This window comes from Nicotiana tomentosiformis, chromosome 9, assembly GCF_000390325.3.
Source record: "Nicotiana tomentosiformis chromosome 9, ASM39032v3, whole genome shotgun sequence".
Classification (NCBI taxonomy): domain Eukaryota; kingdom Viridiplantae; phylum Streptophyta; class Magnoliopsida; order Solanales; family Solanaceae; genus Nicotiana; species Nicotiana tomentosiformis.
The window spans coordinates 48,290,296-48,315,621 of record NC_090820.1 but is presented as its reverse complement, the minus strand read 5'-3'; positions in this window follow the sequence as shown (position 1 = coordinate 48,315,621).

Below are 25,326 nucleotides of genomic sequence, written 5' to 3'. Positions count from 1 at the left end.
TTAACTATATTTTGCACATAATTTATACTATATTAAAAGCACGAATGTTCTTATAGTGTTCTTTTTTTTATATACCCTTCAAAAGTATAGTTCACACGGAATAAAATTGTCAATTAATTATTATTTTTTTATATCTAGAAATAGTCATTCAATCTATCTATCTATATTATTATAAAACCACGAATAATTTATACTAAATGTTAAACGACAAAAATATTTCTGAAACATTGATCGACTTTTATGACCTTTAATATTTATATAATTCAAGGATATAATTATAAATCAAGGCAGGATTTCTTTTCCATTTAAACTACACTTACAGTGAGCCTACAAAGTGCTTTTGGGTCAAATCTCCTCACCGCCTAATTCTTCTTCGTAGCCTACTTATATTATACTACAAATATGTTTAACTTTCTTCCTTTTTGTTGTTTACAAATAATTATTCTTATGATATTCCATAAACTAAAGACGACAATCATTGTACTTGTGGAATTGCTTGTTTTCATAATGGAACATTAGAGCCTTACAATCAACTGTAATCAAGATTTTTCTTAATTTCTTGCATTGTACTATTTTTCAGGTATTATCTTTTGGAACAATTTTTTTAGGAATTACTATTAATTATTCTGTAATTAGAAAATAGTTTTGGTACTTTCACTTCGTTTTCAGGCTTGGTTCTTTGGAGTTCAAGAATATTGCCATAATGAATTGGAGAAGATCACTAATAATTTTTGTGAAGAAAATTTCATCCAGAGAATTCAGTATGCAGGACAAATATTGTCTAAACATATGGTTAATGTTGAGTATCCACAAATATTTTACGTGAGTAAACTCTATTTCACTGTTTTATTCCCTCATGTGGTTAATTATGTCACTAAGTCTGTGAGTTTGCAACAAAGAATGAAATTGTATTACTTGAAAGGTCAAAAGATAAAATATTTCTTTAATAAAGCACTTTAATGTTGGATATAACTGCAATATTTAAACTAACTCACAATATCTAGAATGTTCAGTCCATCTAAAAGATTGCACGCGAATCATTTTTTACTAGATGAGGAGATAAAATACTCTTAATTTTTCTTTTGATAAGGAGGAGATACCATAGTTAATAGGATTTATACTAGATGAGGAGACAGAATATAACTTTTTACCTGGAATGTGATCCTTGATTTATGTCTTATTAATATAGTATAGCAATTAAGTAAAGTAACAAAATTTGTCAAACTTCCCAAAACTATTATTAGTTCTTTATTATCTTTTTAAAGGTTGGCGTACATCTTCAAACTATATGTTAGGCAGGATTTTTTTCATGTTAATTATTCACATGTTAATATAAGGATCAGTAGGTTTGTAATAATTTATTTTCTTTTCCATTCCTTTATTTTTGTTGATTAAATATAAGTAAAATTCAATCGCAATATATCGGATAAAATATGTCATTCTGTCATATGAACTCTAACACACCCCCTTATTCCACCACATCTTCTTTTCTTTTTATAATTAAGCTATATGTTTTCAGTTAACCCGATCTCCTTCTATTTTTAGAAAATCTAATATTTCTTTTTTAATAAAAAAAAGGACTAAAAAAAGGAAGGGTGTTTTCGGGGAGAACCAAAGGGAAGTTCAGCTTTCATTCTCCAAACTGTTAAAAAACAAAAATCATCTAAGGAAAAATACACCCAAAATATTATCTATAAAGAAAGTATTAAATAAGATACGATCTCACTATATATTTCTATGATATAAATAGATATACTATCTAACTAACTTAACTAAATTACCAATATGTGCATTTTGACTTCAAAGTATTAAAACGAATTTTGCTTCTTCGTTTTTTCACTTCAATTGCTATATTAAAAAATTCATATAAATAATTGATTAAATATTTACGTACAAAGCATATACATAGAGACTAGTATCTATATTTATATCTATACTATAGTAAAAGCACGAAGGCCCTTAGCAAAATGTCGTTCGCCTTTTTACCCTTTTAAAATAGAGTTCACATTAGACAAAATAGTCATTTAATTATTCTCCTAGCTAATATTTAGGTGTTTGAATCAAATCAAATTTATTATTTTTAAATCTTTCTTATCTGAATTAAGTAAGAAGTCCTTATATTTAGGACTTTAAAATAATTAAAATTTTACCTAGATTGTTTCCAAGGCAATACCTTAATTTACTGTAATGCATAATGCATATTTTCGTCAACTAGATGAAAAGGACTTTTTTGGTAAAACAAAATGTTTATTACTGAATTTGACTTTAAGAAATAAGAATTAGCTTTGAAATTCGTCTCATAGCTAATAGGATCCATCACAAACCTATAACTAAATTCTACTCAGCAATGAATATTTGCCTTTTAGCTACATAATTTATTTGTCATATTTATTATTTCTTTAGTTGTCCTGTCTAAAATACATATTACTTAGAAAATTATTTTCATCCGAAGTTAAAATGAAATAAGGATAAATAATAAATTACTAAGCTATCAAAATATTTGTGCTGACTAAATAGGATCAATATTCGACATTTTCAAGAGCTTATATTTTTTAAAATTTTATTTTATAATTCAAATATATTATTTAATAATATTTATATAATTTATAATATTTACACCCATTGATATAGGATACATGCGCAAAACCCGTATCCTAATACTAGTTATATTAAAAGCACGAATGCCCTTAGCGAAATGTCGTTCGCCTTTTTTACCCTTAAAAATATGTTTTACATTGGACGAAATTGTCATTTCATTATTTTCCTAATATTTAAAAATAACCACTTAATTATTTACCTAATATTTATGGTTTCAAAACTAACTAAATTTGGTGTCTTAAATCCCTCCTAATTTGAATTGTGTCATATAACAAATTTGTAAAAGAAATATTAACATAAAAAATCAAATTATTTTGTAAAGTCGTTTACACCACCTTGACCTCCTTTTAGTCTTAGGAGTCTTTTTGTTTGTTATTAAATTTTAACCGAATAATTTCTTAGATTATTTTGAGCACTTTTGAATTCCTTCAAGGTTCAGGATTGGAACACTTTGAAATTCTTCTAGGTTTAGGAGACTCAAAATTTTTGTTAATTCTTTACGTTCTAAAAGTCACTTTTCTCCATTAGCGATTGGCTACAACATTAACAAGTCTCTGATGAGCCTTTCTCCTTAGTTTGTTTTATGTTAGTATTGTTTTTTACGAATTAGAGCTTAATTCTTTTTCTATTGTGCATTAGAGAGAGTAAAATGTGTCAATAAGGTGAGTTAGAAAAAAACTTTTCTATCTCTCCAAACACTAATGTTAATTGTTAAATTTGCAATGGGTACAACTTTGGAGAGAATAGATTTGAGCAATTCTCAAGTTTGTCTCACTATCTCCAACTATGTATTGTGATGACCCAAAAGGTCATCTTTAAATTAAATAATTAACTATGTACTCTAAGACCTCGAAAAGTACTATTTATCATTCATCGACTTGCATGCGCAATCCATATAATTTTTCGGAAAGTTTTTGTGTGAAAAATGGATTAAAATGTGAAATAGAGCTTTAAAACTCAACTAAGTTGACTTTGGTCAATAGTTTGAGAAAACGGACTTGGATCAGTGTTCTGACAGTTTCAGTAGGTCCATATCGCGATTTGAGACTTAGGAGTATGCCCGGAATCGAATTCCGAGGTCCCTAACCCAAGATATAGAATTTTGATGAAAAATTAAAAGTTTGAAAGCTTAATAATTTTTAAGAATTTGCTGATGTTGGATTTATTGACATCAGGTCCGTATTTTGGTTCCGGAGCCCGGTATAGGTCCACTATAATATTTATGACTTTTCTACCGAATTTGGTGAGAAACGGAGTTGATTTGACGTGATTCGGACGTCCGGTTGTGAAAATATATGTTTTAAAGATTTCTTAAAAATTTCATTCGATTTGGGGTTCGATTCATAGTTCTAGGTGTTATTTTGGCGATTTGATCGCGCGAACAAGTTCGTATGATATTTTAGGACTTGTATGCATGTTTGGTTTGGAGCCCCGAGGGCTCGGGTGAGTTTTGGATAGGCTACGAGATGATTTTGAACTTAGAAAATCTGGTTTTTGAGCTTCTGTTGTCATCTGGTGCATTGTGCTTCACGCCCGCGAAGCCATTCCTGTGATCGCGAAGAGGAAATTGTGAGCCGTGAGTTTTACCCTTCGCGTTCGAGAAGATAGAGGCACGCGAATGCGGAAGGTTATATTCCAGTGCACTGCGAACGCGAGGACCAAGTTGCGATCGCGTAGAAGGAATGAGGCAGAAGCTGAAGCATTGACTTTGTGCGACGCGATCGCATAAGCCTGAACGCGGTCGCGTAAGGTTGAGAAAATATTCTATGTGATCGCATGGCCTTTTACGCAATCGCGTAGAGTTAATAAAATGGGCAGCCAAAATGTGCTTCGTGATCACAAATAATTATCCGTGATCGCGAAGAGTAAAATGGACCTGACAGAAGTTGTTCTACGTGATTGCGAATGAATTTCTGCGATCGCGATGAATAAAAATCTGAAAAACAGAACTTAAGTTCTGGAAATGGGATTTCGACCCATTTTCAACCATTTCTAATTTTTGAGATCGGGTAAGGCGATTCTTGGTCGATTTTTACGGATAAATATTGGGGTAAGTGTTCCTTATCCTATATTGATTATATTTCATGATTCCATACTCATTTATATCAATCCGTGCAATTTTGGGAGAAAATCAGATTTTTATAAAATCATCCAAAAATAAAAATTTAAGATTTGAAGGTGCATTTGACATCGGAATTTGATAATTTTTGTATGGTTGGACTCGTCTCGGAATGTGTGTTCGGATTTCGTAAGTTTTTTCGATATTTGAGGTGTGGGCCCCACTGTCAATTTTTAAAGTGAATTTCGGATTTTATCCAGAAAATTAGTAAATTCATATGAAATTAATTCCTATGATTCGTAAGGAGTATATCGAATTATTTGTGAATAGATTTGATGCTTTTGGAGACAAATTCAAAAGGAAAAATTGTGGTCGAGTAATTGATTGAAATTACAAAGCGAGGTAAGTGTCGTGGTTAACCTTGACTTGAGAGAATAGAACCCTTAAATTATTTGTTATGTGAAAGGCATGTGAATGACGTATAGGCGAGGTGACGAGTGTCTATATGTCGTCAAATTAATTGTTTGCATAATTATTTGAAAATCATAAATTGTTCTAAGACATGAATTAATTGTTATAATGATCGTTTCTCTCCTATTCATTGTCAAATATTAATTTTGGAATTCCTGCAATAATTGTTATATATTATTTGATTTATGTGTCTTAATTGTTACTTGACTTTTAGCATATTAAATATTTAACGGCCTATTTTCTCCATAATTTTCACAATTAATTGCTAATTTCCATTGTTTGTTCATAAATAAATTATAATTATTGTATGCCTTGATGTTTAATAGTTTTCCATTGGACGTGGTATTTATTGGAGTAATTTTTATTACATTTATGAGTTGTTGAAATATATTGGGGGAACGGGTTGCATGTCGCAACAGAAATGAAAGTAAATATATATATATATGTTGGGGGATCGGATTGCACACCGCAACAGACTTATTAAAAAGTCTATATTGGGGGATCGGATTGTACGCCACAACAGACTTATTAAAAAGTCTATATTGGGGGATTGGATTGCACGCCACAACAGACTTATTAAAAAGTCTATATTGGGGGATCGGATTGCACGCCGCAACAGACTTATTTAAAAAGTCCATATTGGGGGGATCGGGTTGCACGCCGCAACATACTTATTAAAAATACTATATATATACTTGATTAAAATAAATATATTGGAGGGTTGAAAATGAATATATTGTGGGAGCGGGTTGCACGTTGCAACGGAAATTGGTTGAAATAATAATTGGTTATGACTGCTCAGTTGGCTTCAACTATTAAAAATGAGTTATCTGATTTAATTCTATTATTGTGGTTATTATTTTTATTGCGTACAGGTTAATGTAAGTGACATGCCTTAGCCTCGTCACTACTTCGTCGAGGTTAGGCTCGGCATTTACCAGTACATGGGGTCGGTTGTACTGATACTACACTTTGCACTTCTTGTGCAGATTTCGGAGTTGGTCCCAGCGGCATACCATAGACGTGCTAGGATTTTAGCTATTCAGAGGAGACTTGAGGTATAACTGCACAGCGTCCGCAATTCTAAAGTCCCCGTCTACTTTACTTTAGCTGTGTGCTTATTTTCAGACAGCTTTATTTTATTCAGACTCTTTATTTGTAGAAGCTCATGAACTTGTGACACCAATTCTGGGATGATATTTAAACATCGCTATTTTTTATGGATTAATCACTACATTTCAGACTTTACTTCCGCATTGCTTCTTTGTTATTAATTAATTTAAAATTGTTTTAAAATGGTTAATATTATTCTAACGCTGGCTTGCCTAGCAAGTGAAATGTTAGGCGCCATCACGGTCCCGAATGTGGGAATTTCGGGTCGTGACAGTTGCTATCAGAGCACTAAGTTACATAGGTCTCACGAGTCACGAGCAAGCTTAGTAGAGTCTGAAGGATCGGTACGGAGACGTCTGTACTTATCTCTCAGAGGCTATGAAGTTTAGGAACAATATCACTTCTTTCTTATTCTATCGCGCGAATTTATTATATCATCGATGATTGAACCATTCCACTCTTATTCTCTCGCAGATGGTGAGAACACGTAATACATATACTGATGGGCAGGGACCAGAGACCCTGGTGGCAACTATGGCCAAGGGTAGAAGTCAAGGTCGAGGTCATGCTAGAGGCCGAATGTACCAGTTGGAGCAGTTGCACCTGTTGTAGAACCTCAGGTGGATCTTCAGGAGGAGGTTCCAGTTCAGAATGTACCAGTTGGACCAGTTCAGGTCCTGGAAGGATTCATAGTTACTCCAGTGCTTCAGGACGCTCTAGTCCATTTGGTGAGTCTTATGGAGGGCGTGGCCCAGAATGGTACATTTTCAGTGGCACCAGCCGTCTCATAGGTTGGGGGAGGAGCACAAATTCCCACTACTCCCACTCCGGAGCAGATGGCTCCCCAAAATCAGGCTCCAGCAGCCCCGCCAGTTGGGGTAGTTCAGCCAGTTATTGCGGCACAGACCGGTGATAGGCCCGCCATGTCTTTTGAGGCCTTATTGAGGCTGGATAAGTTTACCAAGCTCTTTCCAGTTCACTTCAGTAGTACACCTTCTGAGGACCCACAGAATTATCTTGACTGCTGCCATGAGGTGTTGCGGAACATGGGTATAGCTGAAACCAATAGGGTCGATTTTGCTGTATTTCAGATGACGGGTTCTACCAAGAGGTGGTGGAGAGATTATACATTGACTAGACCAGTTGGATCGCCTGCACTTACCTGGGAGCAGTTCTCTCAGCTATTTCTAGAGAAATTCCTTCCTATCACACTGAGAGAGGATTACCGCATGCAATTTGAGTGTTTACAGCAGGACAGTATGACTGTTACTCAGTATGTGTCCCGTTTTTTGGATTTATCCGGTCATGCTCTCCTTTTATTACCTACTGAGGGATAGAGAGTGAGAATATTTATTGAGGGACTCACTCACCCTATCGGGCTTCAGATGGCCAAGGAGACCAGAAGTGAGATTTCTTTTCAGGTAGCTGCTAATGTCGCGAGGAGGATTGAGATGGTTCTTGAACAGGAGAGAGGGCAGAGGTCTGATAAGAGGCCTTGTTAGTTCGGTGGTTTCAGTGGTGCCTCGTCTGGAGGCAGGGTAATTTTAGTAGAGGTCATCCTCCCAAACCATTTCATTCAGCACTTCAGGCATATCTCGGTGCTTCAGGGAGTCATAATTTTGTTATGCCTTACTCTGGGCAGCCAACATTTAGTGCACATTCAGCTCCTATCAATGCACTACCACTCCAGAGTCACTACAGCGGTTATCCGGCCCATTCGGGTCAGCTTCAGCTTCAGCAGCCACGACAACAGGATGGGTGTTATAAGTGTGGGAACATTAGTCACATCGAGAGGTATTTCCTTAGGTTGGCGAGTAACAGATCTCGGCAAGATTCGCGTGCCATCATACTGGCACCAGTTGCTTCACCACCTACTCAGCCAGCTAGAGGTAGGGGTCAGGCAGCTAGAGGTAGAGGTCAGTCCATTAGAGGTAGAGGTCAGGCTATTAGAGGTAGAGGTCAGACCGCTAGAGGTGGAGGCCAACCAGTTAGAGGCCGTCCCAGGGACGTAGTACAGAGTGGTGGGGCTCAACCCCGATTTTATGCTTTTCCAGCTAGGCCCGAGGCCGAGTCATGCGATGTTGTGATCACAGGTATTATTCCAGTTTTCCATAGAGATGCTTCAGTTCTATTTGATCCATGATCTACTTATTCCAATGTGTCCTCCTACTTTGCTTCATATTTGGTTGTGCCTTTTGATTCTTTAAGTGCTTCTCTACACGTGTCCACACCGGTGGGAGACTCTGCTGTAGTAGATCATGTATATCATTCGTGTGTGGTTACTATTGGTAGTCTTGAGAATAGTGTGGATCTTCTACTTCTGGATATGGTAGATTTTGATGTCATCTTGGGTATGGATTGGCTGTCACCCTATCATGCTATATTAGATTGTCATTCCAAGATAGTGACCCTACCCATACCGGGGTTACCTCGGTTAGAGTGGAAAGGAACTCCTGATCATTCTATCAGCAGGGTTATTTCTTATATGAAAGCTCGGCGTATGGTCGAGAAAGGGTGTCTAGCCTATTTGTCTTATATTCGCGATTCCAGTGCGGACGTTCCTTCTATGGACTCAGTACCAGTTGTTCGTGAATTTCCAGAAGTATTTCCTACAGATTTGCCGGGGATGCCACCCGACAGAGATATTGACTTCTGTATTGATTTGGCTCTAGGCACTCAGCCCATTTCTATCCCACCATACCGTATGGACCTGCCAGAGTTGAAAGAATTGAAGGAGTAGTTACAAGACTTGCTTGATCAGGGATTCATTAGACCCAGTGTGACTCGCCCTAGGGTGCACCAGTATTATTTGTAAAGAAGAAATATAGTTCAATGCGATTAAGTATAGATTATCGGCAGTTGAACAAGGCCACTATCAAAAACAAATATCCTCTACCAAGAATTGATGACTTATTTGATCAGCTTCAGGGTGCCAATGTATTTTCGAAGATCGATTTGAGGTTTAGTTACCATCAGTTTAAGATTAGGGCATCTGATATCCCTAAGACAGCTTTTCGAACTCGATATGGGCATTACAAATTCCTAGTGATGTCATTTGGGTTGACAAATGCCCCAGCAACATTTATGGATTTGATGAATCAGGTGTTCAAGCCCTATTTGGATTCTTTTGTGGTTGTATTCATTGATGATATCTTGATCTACTCCAGCAGTCAAGAGGAGCATGAGCAGCTTCTTCGGAGTGTGCTTCATACTTTGAAGAATAATCAGTTATATGCCAAATTTTCAAAATGTGAGTTTTGGTTAGACTCAGTTGCCTTTTTGGAGAATGTAGTATCGGCAAAAGGCATAAAGGTGAATCCTAAGAAGATAGAGACTGTTAAGAATTGTCCTAGACCTACTTCAGTTACAGAGACCCGGAGTTTCTTGGGTTTAGCAGGTTACTATCGTCAGTTCGTGGAAGGGTTTTCATCTATAGCAAGCCCATTGACCAGACTGACCCAAAAGGGTGTCTCACTCAGATGGTCAGGCGAGTGTGAGTTGAGCTTTCAAAAGCTCAAGACTGCTTTGACTACGATGCCAGTATTAGTATTACCCACAAGTTCAGGATCTTATACGGTATATTATGATGCATCTCACATTGGCTTGGTGCAGTATTAATGCAAGATGTCAGGGTGATTGCATACGCATTGCGACAATTGAAAGTTCGCGAGAAGAATTATCCTGTTCATGACTTAAAATTGGCAGTCATTGTTCATGTGCTGAAGATTTGGAGGCATTACCTCTACGGTGTCTCGTGTGAGGTATTTATTGATCATCGTAGCCTTCAGTATCTGTTCAAACTAAAATATCTTAATTTGAGGCAGAGAAGATGGTTAGAATTGTTAAAAGACTATGATATTAGAATTTTGTATCACCCCGGAAAGGCTAATGTGGTGGCCGATGCTTTGAGTAGAAAGACTGTGAGTATGGGCAGCCTTGCTTATATTTCGGTTAGTGAGAGAATGTTGGTTGTAGATGTCCAGACTTTGGCTAATCAGTTCATGAGGTTAGATGTTTCAGAGCCCAGTCGGGTTTTAGCTTGCACAATCGCTCGGTCTTCTTTATATGAGCGCATCAGAGGACGATAGTATGATGATCCTCATTTACTTGTCCTTAAGGACACGGTGCGACACAGTGATGCCAAATAGTTTGTTGTGGGGGAAGATAGAGTTCTGCGAATGCAAGGTCGTATTTGTGTGCCTAATGTGGATGGACTTCGTGAATTAATTCTGGAAGAGGCCCATAGTTCCAGGTATTCTATTCATCCAGGTGCCGCCAAAATGTATCAAGATTTACGGCAACATTACTAGTGGAGGAGAATGAAGAAGGATATAGTTGCATATGTAGCTCAGTGTATAAATTGTCAACAAGTCAAGTACGAGCATCAAAGACCTAGTGGCTTGCTTCAGAAGTTAGAAATTCCTTAGTGGAAGTAGGAGCGTATCACTATGGATTTTGTTGTTGGGCTCCCACGGACTCAGAGAAAATTTGATGTAGTTTGGGTCATTGTAGACAGGTTGACCATGTCAGCACATTTTATTCCGGTGGCAGTTACCTATTCTTCAAAGCGGTTAGCTGAAATTTACATTTGTGAGATTGTCCGCCTACACGGTGTGCCCGTGTCTATTATTTCAGATCAAGGTACACAATTTACCTCACACTTCTGGAGGGATGTACAGCGTGAATTAGGCACGCGGTTTGAGTTGAGTACAGCATTTCATCCACAGACAGACGGACAGTCAGGGCGCACTATTCAAATATTGGAAGATATGCTTCGCGCTTGTGTTATGGACTTTGGAAGTTCTTGGGATCAGTTCTTTCCACTTGCAGAGTTTGCTTATAATAATAGCTACCAGTCGAGCATTTAGATGGCTCCATATGAGGCATTATACGGAAGGCGATGTCGTTCGCCAGTTGGCTGGTTTGAACCAGGAGAAGCTCGATTGTTGGGTACCGATTTGGTACATGATGACTTGGATAAGGTCAAGGTTATTCAGGATCGACTTCGCACAGCTCAGTCTAGGCAAAAGAGTTATGCCGATCGTAAAGTTCGTGATATTGCATTTATGGTCGGAGAAAGAATATTGCTCTGGGTTTCAGCTATGAAAGGTGTAATGAGGTTCGTAAAGAAGGGCAAGTTGAGCCCTAGGTATATTGGACCCTTTGAAATTCTTGAAAGGGTGGGTGAAGTAGCCTACAGACTTGCATTACCACCTAGTTTACCAGCGGTTCATCCAGTGTTCCATGTATCTATGCTTCAAAAATATCATGGTGATCCGTCCCATGTGTTAGATTTAAGCTCAGTCCAATTGGATAAGGATTTGACTTATGAGGAGGAGCCGGTAGCTATTCTAGCCTGGCAGGTCCGACAGTTGAGGTCTAAGAGTTACCCTTCAGTTCGGGTGCAATGGAGAGGTCAGCCAGTAGAAGAATCTACCTGGGAGTCCGAGTAGGACATGCGGAGTAAATATCCACACCTTTTCACCAGCTCAGGTATTTGTCTAACTCCGTTCGAGGACAAATATTTATTTTAGAGGTGGAGAATGTGACGACCCAAAAGGTCATATTTAAATTTAATAATTAATTCTATGCTATAAGACCTCGAAAAGCACTATTTATTATTCCTTGACTTCCGTGCGCAGTTTGTATAATTTTTCGAAAAGTTTTTGTGTGAAAAATGGATTAAAATGTTAAATAGAGCTTTAAAACTCAACTGAGTTGACTTTGGTCAACATTTAGAGCAAACGGGCTCGGATCAGTGTTCTGACAGTTCCGGTAGGTCTGTATCACGATTTGGGACTTGGGCTTATGCCCAAAATCGAATTCCGAGATCCTTAGCCCGAGATATGGAATTTTGATGAAAAATTAAAAGTTTGAAAGCTTAATGATTTATAAGAATTTACTGATGTTGGATTTATTGACATCGGATCCGTATTTTGGTTTCGGAGCCCGGTATAGGTCCACTATAATATTTATGACTTGTCTGCCGAATTTGGTGAGAAACAGAGTTGATTTGACATGATTCAGACGTCCGGTTGTGAAAATATAAGTTTTAAAGTTTTCTTGAAAATTTCATTCGATTTGGGGTTCAATTCGTAGTTTTAGGTATTATTTTGGCGATTTGATCGTGCGAGCAAGTCTGTATGATATTTTAGGACTTGTGTGCATGTTTGTTTTGGAGCCCGGAGGGCTCGGGTAAGTTTCGGATAGGCTACATGATGATTTTGAACTTAGAAAATCTGGTTTTTGAGCTTCTGTTGTCATCTGGTGCATTGTGCTTCGCGATCGCGAAGCCATTCCTGCAATCGCGAAGAGGAAATTGTGAGCCATGAGTTTTACCCTTCGCGTTCGCGAAGATAGGCACGCGAACGCGGAAGGTTATCTTCCAGTGCACTGCGAACGCGAGGACCAAGCTGCGATCGCGTAGAAGGAATGAGGTAGAAGCTGAAGCACTGAATTTGTGCTACGCGATCGCATAAGTGTTACAACCCAAATTCGGATACCATAGATCACGCCGTAAGTTAGTCGACGTAAATCCAAGAAGATATTATCTTTGAGATGATAAGAAGTTAATCATATTGGTCTTAAATGATACAAGGGTGTATAAGAGTGGTTAACAAGTATTTGAAGTTAAACGAATTAAGGATGTTGTAACCCGTATTTTCGGGTAACACTAGAGGTGATTAACTGTCCCAAGAGGTCTTGTTTAAATGTATTTGAATCATATAATATCCGTATCATAAGTCTTGAAGTCAAGCGATTTATGAAACAAAAGTCGATAAAAGTTGTCGCAACTTAGGTTTATAATTTTACTTAAACATTAGGTCAAATGTTACTGCATTTTACTCCCAATGTGCTTGGAATTATGGGGTGATCTACCTATCAAATTTAAGATCTATGAGTCTAGTTTTCAACGCATTAAACCGTTCGTCGATACGATCTCAGAATAGAGAGATATTCGCGTTTTTGCGAGAGTGCGCCAAGCTACTCTCTATGGGGCCCACAAAGGCGGTTTAAGACATTTGGACATATATAAGATACCTCAACCCCGTTTTAAGTCATTATTTTTCAGTATATTCAGACCTTAGAACCCTAAAAACAGTCTCTCAAGGTTCTCTCATGATCCAAGACCCAAACAAAGGGCAAACAACACAAATCAAATGTCGGGAATCCCGTGGTGCTAGTAAGTTTCTTGTTCTTCTTGTTGTTGCTGATTTTTGTGTTGTTCCAGCTCGTGTGGGAGGTTGTTTTAAGTGCTTTATGTTCTGTAAATACACCTTCAAGTTTTTAATATCAACCCTAGGTGATTTCAAGTCTTCTAAAGTAATTCTAGTGCCGAAAAACCCGAATTAATTGCTAGTTTCGCTTCCTTGTTCTTGTGGCAGAATTGAAGGGATATTTCGTAGAAAATTAAGGTCAAATTGGAGTTGTTCTTTCTGTTTAAAGGTAAGTAACCTCTTACTCTATATATATTTAAGATTATCCAAGTTGCAGCTAAGTCGTTGAAGCTAGAACTTGTGAAATATATATCGAAAGGCTTGGTAGTAATGTTGTTGGTTGGTGGACTGTTTTGGGAGGCTCAATATGATTATTAATGATGTTGTTTGGGCTGTTTGGTGATTGTATTGACTTGTGTGAAGTCATATAAATAGGGGAGGTGCTGTCCGTTTCATCGTAAAATAGGTTGCGGTCGATACATAATAGTTACGACGCTTAAACGATAATGATAGTGTCATTTCTTTTATTGTAGACTAAGGAGTCGTGACATTTGCATAGCTTGAGGTTGGGCAGTATATACAAGGTATGCGAGGCTATCCCCTTCATTCTTTTGCACGACTCTGATTGTACATAATGTAATGAACGAGCTCCCAAAGATACTCTACTCTTAGAAGCTAGCAGTACTTACATTGCTGCCCTTCTTATGAAACAATTGATATTGATGTTACTTCTCTTATTCTTATATTATCAATGTTGTTGGTAGTTCCTTATTCTTATAAGATTCTTGATTAAGAGTTAATCCTAATAACATTTACGAAGGATACCGACCTTACGTCACTCCGAAAGGTTCAAAATGTGATTCCAATGAGTCCAGCATGCATCATATATATGTATCTATTTTACTCTACCGAGCCGCGCTATAGTCGGCCGGGTATGGCACCTATTGTGCAACCACTGATCAGTTGGGTTTTACCGAGCTCCACGTGGCCGGGTATGATTCTACCGAGCCCTATGATGGCCGGGTACGTTTTACCGAGCCTATTACGGCCGGGTACGATATGATGATGGTGATGCCCACAAAGGCGTATGTTTTAAAAGTTTATGTATATATATGTATGTATCATGTGTTTCATGTCAGTAGACCTCAGAGGTACCCAGATGTCACAGGTTATATATTCCCTATCCCTTTTTACATTACTGTTCTTACTTATGCTTTCCTGCCTTACATACTCAGTACTTTATTCGTACTGACGTCCCTTTTATTTGTGGACGCTGCATGTCGTGCTGCAGGTCCTGATAGACGGGTAGACGCAACTCCCCCACCACAGTAGGCTGTCCAGTTCAGCGGTTATTGGCGAGATCCCTTCTCCGGACTTGCCGTGGTCTTGGTATGCATTTTTGTTATAGACATTATGGGTATGTCGGGGCCCTGTTCCGGCAATGTTGTAGAACTTATGTTCCTTTAGAGGCTCATAGACAAGTGTCGACTCATGGTAGCTCGTACCTTATATATAGTTTCTTGACAGTCTTGTCGTCCCATGTTATGTATGTTCATGACATTATCTTTCATTGTTGGATGTTCATGATCCATGTCTACCATTTATATTGATCTTGTCGGCCCTTAAAGATAATAAGGAAGGTTAGATAAAATGTACGTTGGTGCTCGGCAAGTATGGCCCGGGTGCTAGTCATGACCCTCCAGTTGGGTCGTGACAATAAGCATGTACGCAATCGCGTAAAATTGAGAAAATGTTCTATGCGATCGCATGGCCATTTACGCGATCGCGTAGAGTTAATAAAATGGGGCAGCCAAAATGTGCTTCGCGATCGCAAAGAGTAAAATAGACCTGGCAGAAGTTGTTCTACGCGATCGCGAATGAATTTTCGCGATCTCGATGAATAAAAATCTGAAAAGAACTTAAGTTCTGAAAATGAGATTTCGACCTATTTTCAACCATTTCCAATTTTTGAGCTCGGGTAAGGCGATTCTTGGGAGATTTTCACGAAAAAAATATTGGGGTAAGTGTGCTTTATCCTATATTGATTATATTTCATGATTCCATACTCATTTATATCATGAATCCGTGCAATTTTGGGAGAAAAATTAGATTTTTATAAAATCTTCCAAAAATAAAAATTTAAGATTTGAAGGTCCATTTGACATCAGAAATTGATAATTTTTGTATGGTTGGACTCGTCTCGGAATAAGTGTTCGAATTTCGTAAGTTTTTCCGAGATTTGAGACGTGGGCCCCACTGTCAATTTGTAAAGTGAATTTCAGATTTTATCCGGAAAATTAGTAAATTCATATGGAATTAATTCGTGTGATTCGTAATGAGTATATCGAATTATTTGTGAATAGATTTTACGCTTTTGGAGACAAATTCAAAAGAAAAAGTTATGGTCGAGTAATTGATTGAAATTGCAAAGCGAGGTAAGTGTCGTGGTTAACCTTGACTTGATGGAATAGAACCCTTAAATTAATTGTCATGTGAAAGGCATGTGAACGATGTATAGGCAAGGTGACGAGTGTCTATACGTCGTTAAATTAATTGTTTGCATAATTATTTGAAAATCATAAATTGTTCTAAGACACGAATTAATTGTTATAATAATCGTTTCTCTCCTATTCTTTGTCAAATATTAATTCTGGAATTTCTGCAATAATTGTTACATGTTATTTGATTTATGAGTCTTAATTGTTACTTGACTTTTAGCATACTAAATATTAAACTGCCTATTTTCTCCATAATTTTTATAATTAATTGCTAATTGCCATTGTTTATTCATAAATAAAGTATAATTATTGTATGCCTTGATGTTTAATAGTTTCTCATTGGACGTGGTATTTATTGGAGTAATATTTATTACATTTATGAGTTATTGAAATATATTAGGGGAACGGGTTGCATGCCGCAACAAAAATAAAAGTGTGTATATATATATATATATATATATATATATATATATATATATATATATATATATATATATATATATATATATATGTTGGGGGATCGGATTGCACGCCGCAACAGACTTATTAAAAAGTCTATATTGGGGGATAAGACTGCACGCCGCAACAAACTTATTAAAAAGTCCATTTTAGGGGGGATCGGGTTGCACGCCGCAACAGATTTATTAAAAAGTCTATATATATACTTGATTAAAATAAATATATTGGAGGGTTGAAAATGAATATATTGTGGGAGCGGGTTGCACGTTGCAACGGAAATTGATTGAAATAATAATTGGCTATGACTGCTGAGTTGGCTTCAACTATTAAAAATGAGTTATCTGATTTAATTCTCTTATTATGGTTATTATTATTATTGCGTACAGGTTAATGTAAGTGACCTGCCTTAGCCTTGTCACTACTTCGTCGAAGTTAGGCTCGGCACTTACGAGTATATGGGGTCGGTTGTACTGATACTACACTCTGCACTTCTTGTGCAGATTTCGGAGTTGGTCCCAGCGGCGTACCATAGATTTCGGAGTTGGTCCCGTCTACTTTATTTTAGCTGCGTGTTTGTTTTCAGACAACTTTATTTTATTCAGACCATTTATTTGTATTATTCTAGAAGCTCGTGCACTTGAGACACCAATTCTGGGATAGTATTTAAACATCGCTATTTGTTTATGGATTAATCACTATATTTCAGACTTTACTTCCGCATTGGCTTCTTTGTTATTAATTAATTTAAAATTGTTTAAAAATAGTTAATATTATTTTAACGTTGGCTTGCTTAGCAAGTAAAATGTTAGGCTCCATCACGGTCCTGAAGGTGGGAATTTCGGGTCGTGACATGTATTCTCGTGCCTTTACTTAATTTCATTTTTTTTTTCTAATCTTTGCATGGGTGTGAAAAACTTAAAAGTTGAATACTCTGACTCGAATGAATGATATGAATTGTTTTTATTTGATACTTTAGATAAAGATTGAATTTCACTTGTTATATAGTTAAACCTGTAGGTCTTTGGAGGAAATTTATAGTAGATAATTTCGGTGAATCAGGTTTAAATTTTTTGATGTTTTTACTCATTTGTTTATTGTATTCAAACTACCAGTATAAACTCTCAGAGAAAGACTAAGTAAGAAACAATAACTAAAGTCCGATTTTCCTTATTCTTACTTATAACTTTTTAACTGGTTGTAAAATTAAAACCAATTAGTTTTATATAATTTAGTAACTTAGTAAAGGTAAAGGTAAAAATTATGTTTGATTGTTTGAGTGTGTGTGTGTGTGTATATATATATATATATATATATATATATATATATATATCCTTAAATCAAACACAACTTCTATAAAATTTATGTACCAAAAAAATAAATAGACATTCTAATAATTACAATAATTAGATATAAAATAGTTCAACATTCACAATTATTATACTTTAGACTCAATATTAAATTTTAAAAATACTTTTGAAATGATACATAGTTTAATAATATTTATATATTTTTTTAAGCTTTATATTTATGAATACACGTGCAAAGCGCGTACCCTAAAACTAGTTTATTTTTTAATATTTAGGACTTCAAATTTCACTATTTTTTGTGTATTAAATCTTTCCTTATTTGAATCATGTAATGTAAGATATTTTTGAAAGAAATATAATAAAAATTAAACGGTTAATTCTTTCCAAATATTTTAGTCAAATGTTTTTTAGCACTTCAATTCCTTTAACGTTTGGGATTCTTTATTTTCCATAGAGGAAAAAAGATTCTTCAAAGTGATCTTTTCCATGAGTAATTATTGGCGCGACTTTGGAATTTCAATAGGTAGAACACAATTTCAATTTGAATAAAACACAAATGCCTAAATATTTTAGGTCAAATTTTCGAGCAGTTTTAACTCCTTTTAGGTTTAAAAAATACATTAACTTCCACAAGGATTTAGAAATATAATAAAAATATTTTACGCATCGACATAACAAAATTCTTTACGTTTGTAACTAAAGTTAACTTTCTGTGATGACCCAAAATGTCATCTTTAAAGTTAATTATTAATTCTGTGTTCTAAGATCTCGAAAAGTATTAGTTATCATTTCTTGAATTGCGCGCGCAGTTCGTATAATTTTTCGGAAAGTTTTTATGAGAAATATGGATTAAAATGTGAAATAGAGCCTTAAAACTCAACTAAGTTGACTTTGGTCAATATTTTGAGTAAACAGACTCGGATTAGTATTTTGATAATTCCGGTAGCTCCGTATTGTGATTTGGAACTTGGGCGTATGCCCGAAATTTAATTTGGAGGTCCATATCTCAAGTTATGACCATTTAACGGAAACTAGTAATTTAAAGGCTAAAGATTTTCAAGTTTGACCACGGGGTTGACTTTATGATATCGGAGCCGGAATCTGATTCTGGAAATTTGAATAGCTCTGTTATGTCATTTATTACCTGTGTGCCAAATTTAAAATCATTCCGGATTCATTTAATATGTTTTGGCACGAGATTTGCAAATTAAAAAGTTTGAAACTCTTAAGTCCGAATCAAGGTGTGAATTGTAATCTTGATGCTATTTGATGTGATTGGAGGTCTCGACTAAGTTCATATGATATTTTAGAACTTGTTGGTATAATTGGTTGAGGTCCCGGGGGGCTCGGGTGGATTTCAGGTGGTTAACGGAATTTAATTTTGACATTTCAAGAACATTCGACGTCGTTTCTTCAAGAATAAGTGGTATCTCATTAAGAAAATAAATTCTGAATTCCGTTTTGATGGAAGCATTAGATCCGTATTGAAATTTTGGAGCCATAGCAAAAAGAATCATTGGATTCGGACATCGTATGAGAGAGTTATGCTCATTTTCGTGTCGGGAAAGATTTTTCGTAGCCGCCAGCGCCCAGGGTAGCGTGAGGCGCTAGCCCTGGCACTGGGATTTATTGGTGTTCTGGAAAGTGCGCCACATGCAGTGCCCCACGCTACCTGTGGCGCTCGAAAATGTCAGAAACCCCATAAAACAGAGAGTTTAGCCATTTCTCATTTTTGAGTTTGGGGAGCTCGGTTTAGGCGATTTTTGGGCGAGGTGATGAGTATCTATATGTCGTCAAATTAATTGTTTGTATAATTACTTGAAGAAAAAAAATCATTAATTATTTTAAATCATGAATTAATTATTATAATAATTATTTCTCTCCTATTCTTTGTCAAATATTAAATCTTGAATTCCTGCAATAAATGCTGCATGTTTATTTGATTTATGTGCATTAATTGCTACTTGACATTTATCATATTAAATATTAAACTACCTATTTTCTCCCTAATTTTCATAATAATTTGCTATTTGTCATTGTTTGTTTTATAGTCAATTCATAACTGTTGTATGCTTGTTGTCTTATAATTTTATATTAATTATTGCATCTATTGGGGAAATTTCTTCTATAAGAATTGGTAAATGAATATGTTGGAGGAGCGGATTGCACGCCGCAACAGACTTATATATATATATATATATATATATATATATATATATATATATTGGGGGATCGGGTTGCATGCCGCAATTGACTTGATTAAAAAGGAATATATTGGGAGAGCGAGTTGCACGCTACAACAGAATTGAATGTGAATATATTGTGAGAGAGGGTTGCACGCTGCAACAGAATTGATGGAAATAATAATGGATTATGACTGCTGAGTTGGCTTCAAGTATTATAAAGGAGTACCTGATTTATTCTATTATTTGTTGTTGTTACTAATATTGCGTACATGTTAATGTAAGTGAACCGCCTTAGCCTCGTCACTACTTCGTTGAGGTTAGGCTCAGCACTTACCAATATATGGGGTCGGTTGTACTGATACTACACTCTGCACTTCTTGTGCAGATTTCGGAGTTGGTCACAGCGGTGTACCATAGACTTGCTTGGATTTTAGCTACTCAGAGGAGACTTGAGGTATAACTGCATGACGTTCGCAATTCTGAAGTCCCCGTCTATCATATTTTAGCTGTGTATTTTCTTTCAGACAGCTTTATCTTATTCAGACCTTTATTTGTATTATTCTAGAAGCTCGTGCACTTGTGACACCAATTCTGGGATGGTATTTAGACACAGTTATTTTTATGGATTATTCACTGCATTTCAGACTTTACTTCCGCATTTATTTCTTTGTTATTAATAAATTTTAAAATTGTTTTAAAATAGATAATATTATTCTAATATTGGCTTGCCTAGCAAGTGAAATGTTAGGCGCCATCACGGTCCGAAGGTGGGAATTTCTGATCATAACAGTTGGTATCAGAGCACTAGGTTACATAGGTCTCACGAGTCACGAGCAAGCTTAGTAGAGTCTGAAGGATCAGTACGGAGACGTCTGTACTTATCTCTCAGAGGCTATGAAGTTTAGGAACAATATCACTTCTTTATAATTCTGTCATGCGAATTAATTCTATCATCGATGATTGAACCATTCAACTCTTATTCTCTCGCAGATGGTGAGAACACGTAATACCTCTACCGATAGATAGGGACCAGAGCCCCCGGTGGAAACTATGGCTAGGAGTAGAAGTCGTGGCCGAGGTCGTGCTAGAGGACGAGGCAGAGGTAAAGGTAGAGCTCAGTCCAGAGCTCGAGCAGCTGCACCTGTTGTAGAACCTCAGGTGGATCTTCATTAGAAAGTTCCAGTTCAGAATGTACCAGTTGGACCAGTTCAGGTCCCGGAAGGATTCATAGCCACTCCAGTGCTTCAGGACGCTCTAGTCTGGTTGGTGAGTCTTATGGAGGGAGTGGCCCAGAATGGTACATTTCCAGTGGCGCCAGCCATCTCACAGGCTGGGGGAGGAGCACAAACTCCCACTACTCCTACTCCGGAGCAGATAGCTCCCCAGAATCAGGCTCAAGCAGCTCCGCCAGTTGGGGTAGTTCAGCCATTTGTTGCGGCACATACCGGTGATAGGCCCGCCATGTCTTTTGATGCCTTATTGAGACTGGATAAGTTCACCAAGCTCTTTCCAGTTCACTTCAGTGGTACACCTTTTGAGGACCCACAAGAGTACCTAGAACACTTCCATGAGGTGCTGCGGAATATGGGTATAGTTGATACCAATGGGGTTGATTTTGCTGTATTTCAGATGAAAGGTTCCGCCAGGAGGTGGTGGAGGGATTATACATTGACTAGACCAGTTGGATTGCCTGCACTTACCTAGGAGCAGTTCTCTCAGCTATTCTGGAGAAGTTCCTTCCTATCACATTGGGGGAGGATTACTGAAAGTAATTTGAGCGTCTACAGCAGGGCAGTATGATTGTTACACAGTATGAGTCCCGCTTTGTGGATTTGGCCCGTCATGCTCTCCTTTTACTACCTACTGAGGGAGAGAGAGTGGGCAGGTTTATTGAGGGACTCACTCACCCTATCAGGCTACAGATGGCCAAGGAGACCGGAAGTGAGATTTCTTTTCAGGCGGCTGCTAATGTCGCGAGGAGGATCGAAATAGTTCTTTCACAGGAGAGAGGACGGAGATCTGATAAGAGGCCTCGTCAGTTCGGTGGTTTCGGTGGTGCCTCATCTGGAGGCAGGGATAATTTTGGTAGGGGTCATCCTCTCAGACCATTTTATTCAGCACTTCATGCATCTCCCGGTGCTTCGGGGAGTCATGGTCCTATTATGCATTACTCTGGGTAGCCAGGATTTAGTGCACATTCAGCTCCTATCAGTGCACCACCACTCCAGAGTTACTACAGTGGTTATCCGGCCCATTTGGGTCAGCTTCAGCTTCAGCAGCCACGACATCAGGATGGGTGTTATGAGTGTGGGAACATTGGTCATATCAGGAGGTATTGCCTTAGATTGGCGAGTAAAAAATGTCGGCGGGATTCTCATGCCATTATACCGACACCGGTTACTTTACCGCCTGCTCAGCTAGCTAGAGGTAGGGGTCAGGCTGCTAGTGGTGGAGGTCAGACCACTAGAGGTGGAGGTCAGATCGTTAGAGGTGGAGGCCAGCCAGTTAGAGGCCGTCCTAGGGACACAGTTCAGAGTGGTGGGGCCCAGCCCCGATTTTATGCTTTTCTAGCTAGGCCTGAGGCCGAATCGTCCGATACCGTGATTACAGATATTGTTCTAATTTTCCATAGAGATGCTTCAGTTCTATGTGATCCAGGATCTACTTATTCCTATGTGTCCTCCTACTTTGCTTCATATTTGGTTGTGCGTCTTGATTCTTTAAGTGCTTCTCTGCACGTGTCCACACCGGTGGGGGATTCTATCACTGTAGGTTATGTCTATCGTTCGTGCGTGGTTACTATTGGGAGTCTTGAGACTAGTGTGGATCTTCTACTTCTCGACATGGTAGATTTTAATGTCGTACTGGGTATGGATTGGTTGTCACCTTATCATGCTATATTGGATTGTCATGCCAAGACAGTGACCTTAGCCATGCTGGGGTTACCTCGATTAGAGTGGAAAAAAACTCCTGGTCATTCTACCAGTAGGGTTATTTCCTATATGAAGGCTCATAGTATGGTCGAGAAGGGATGTCTAGCCTATTTGGCTTATATCCGCAATTCTAGAGTGGATGTTCCTTTTGTGGATTCAGTCCCAGTTGTTCGAGAATTTCCACAAGTATTTCCTGCATATTTGTCGGGGATGCCACCAGACAGAGATATTGACTTTAGTATCGATTTAGCTCCGGGTACTCAGCCCATTTCTATTCCACCGTACCGTATGGCCCTACCGGAGTTGAAAGAATTGAAGGAGCAGTTATAAGACTTACTTGATCAGGGATTCATTAGACCTAGTGTCTCACCCTGGGGTGCACCAGTACAATTTGTAAAGAAGAAAGATGGCTCTATGCGGTGTGTATAAATTATCGGCAGTTGAATAAGTCCACTATCAAGAACAAATATCTGCTGCTAAGAATTGATGACTTATTTGATCAGCTTCAGGGTGCCAAGGTATTTTCAAAGATCCATTTGAGGTCTGGTTACCATCAGTTGAAGATTAGGGCATCTGATGTCCCCAAAACAGCTTTTCGGACTCGGTATGGGCATTACGAATTCCTAGTGATGTCATTTGGGTTGACAAATGCCCGAGCAGCATTTATGGATTTGATGAATCGGGTGTTCAAGTCCTATTTGGATTCTTTTGTAGTTGTATTCATTGATGATATCTTGATTTACTCCAGTAGTCGGGAGGAGCATGAGCAACATCTTCGGAGTGTGCTTCACACTTTGAAGAATAATCAGTTATATGCCAAATTTTCAAAATGTGAGTTTTGGTTAGACTCAGTTGCCTTTTTTGGGTATGTAGTATCGGCAGAAGGCATAAAGGTGGATCCTAAGAAGATTGAGGTTGTTCAGAATTGGCCTAGACCTACTACAGTTACAGAAATCCGGAGTTTTCTAGGCTTAACAGGTTATTATCGTCGGTTCGTGGAAGGGTTTTCATCTATAGCAAGCCCAGACTGACCTAGAAAGGTGTCCCATTTAGATGGACAGACGAGTGTGAGTTGAGCTTTCAGAAGCTCAAGACTACTTTGACTACGGTACCAGTGTTGGTGTTACCCACAGGTTCAGGATTGTATACGGTATATTGTGACGCATCTCACATTGGCCTTGGTGCAGTATTAATGCAAGATGGCAAGGTGATTACATATGCATAGCAACAGTTGAAAGTTCACGAGAAGAATTATCATGTTCATGACTTAGAATTGGCAGCCATTGTCCACGCTTTGAAGATTTGGAGGCATTACCTCTATGGTGTCTCGTGTGAGGTATTTACCGATCATCGTAGCCTTCAGTATCTGTTCAAACAAAAAGATCTTAATTTGAGGCAGAGAAGATGGTTAGAGTTGTTAAAAGACTATGATATCACCATTTTGTATCACCCCGGAAAGGCCAATGTAGTGGCCGATGCTTTGAGTAGAAAGGTTGCGAGTATGGGCAGTCTTGCGTATATTCTGGTTGGTGAGAGGCCATTAGCTGCAGATGTTCATACTTTGGCTAATAAGTTCGTGAGGTTAGATGTTTCAGAACCCAGTCAGGTTTTAGCTTGCACAGTCGCTCGGTCTTCCTTATATGAGCGCATCAAAGAGCGACAATATGATGATCCTCATTTACTTGTCCTTAAGGACACGGTGCAACACTGTGATGCCAAATAGGTTGTTATGGGGGAAGATGGAGTTCTGCGAATGCAGGGTCGTATTTGTGTGCCTAATGTGGATGGGCTTCGTGAATTAATTCTTGAAGAGGCCCACAGTTCTAGGTATTTTATTTATCTTGGTGCCGCTAAAATGTATCAAGATTTACGACAACATTATTGGTGGAGGAGAATGAAGAAGGATATAGTTACATATGTAGCTCGGTGTCTGAATTGTCAGCAAGTTAAATACGAGCATCAGAGACCTGGTGGTTTGCTTCAGAAGTTAGAAATTCCCGAGTGGAAATAGGAGCGTATCACTATGGATTTTGTTGTTGGACTCCCACGGACTCAGAGAAAATTTGATGCAATTTGGGTCATTGTGGACAGGTTGACCAAGTCAGCACATTTCATCCAGTGGCAATTACCTATTCTTCAGAGAGGTTAGCTGAAATATACATTCGTGATATTGTCCTCCTTCACGGTGTGCCCGTGTCTATTATTTCAGATCGAGGTACGTAGTTTACCTCACACTTATGGAGGGATGTACAATGTGAGTTAGGCACGCAGGTTGAGTTGAGTACAACATTTCATCCACAGACAGATGGACAGTAAGAGCGCACCATTAGATATTGGAAGATATGCTTCGCGCTTGTGTTATAGACATTGGAGATTCTTGGGATCAGTTCTTGCCACTTGTGGAGTTTGCTTATAATAATAGCTACCAGTCGAGCATTCACATGGCTCCATATGAGGTATAATACGAAAGGCGATGTCGTTCGCC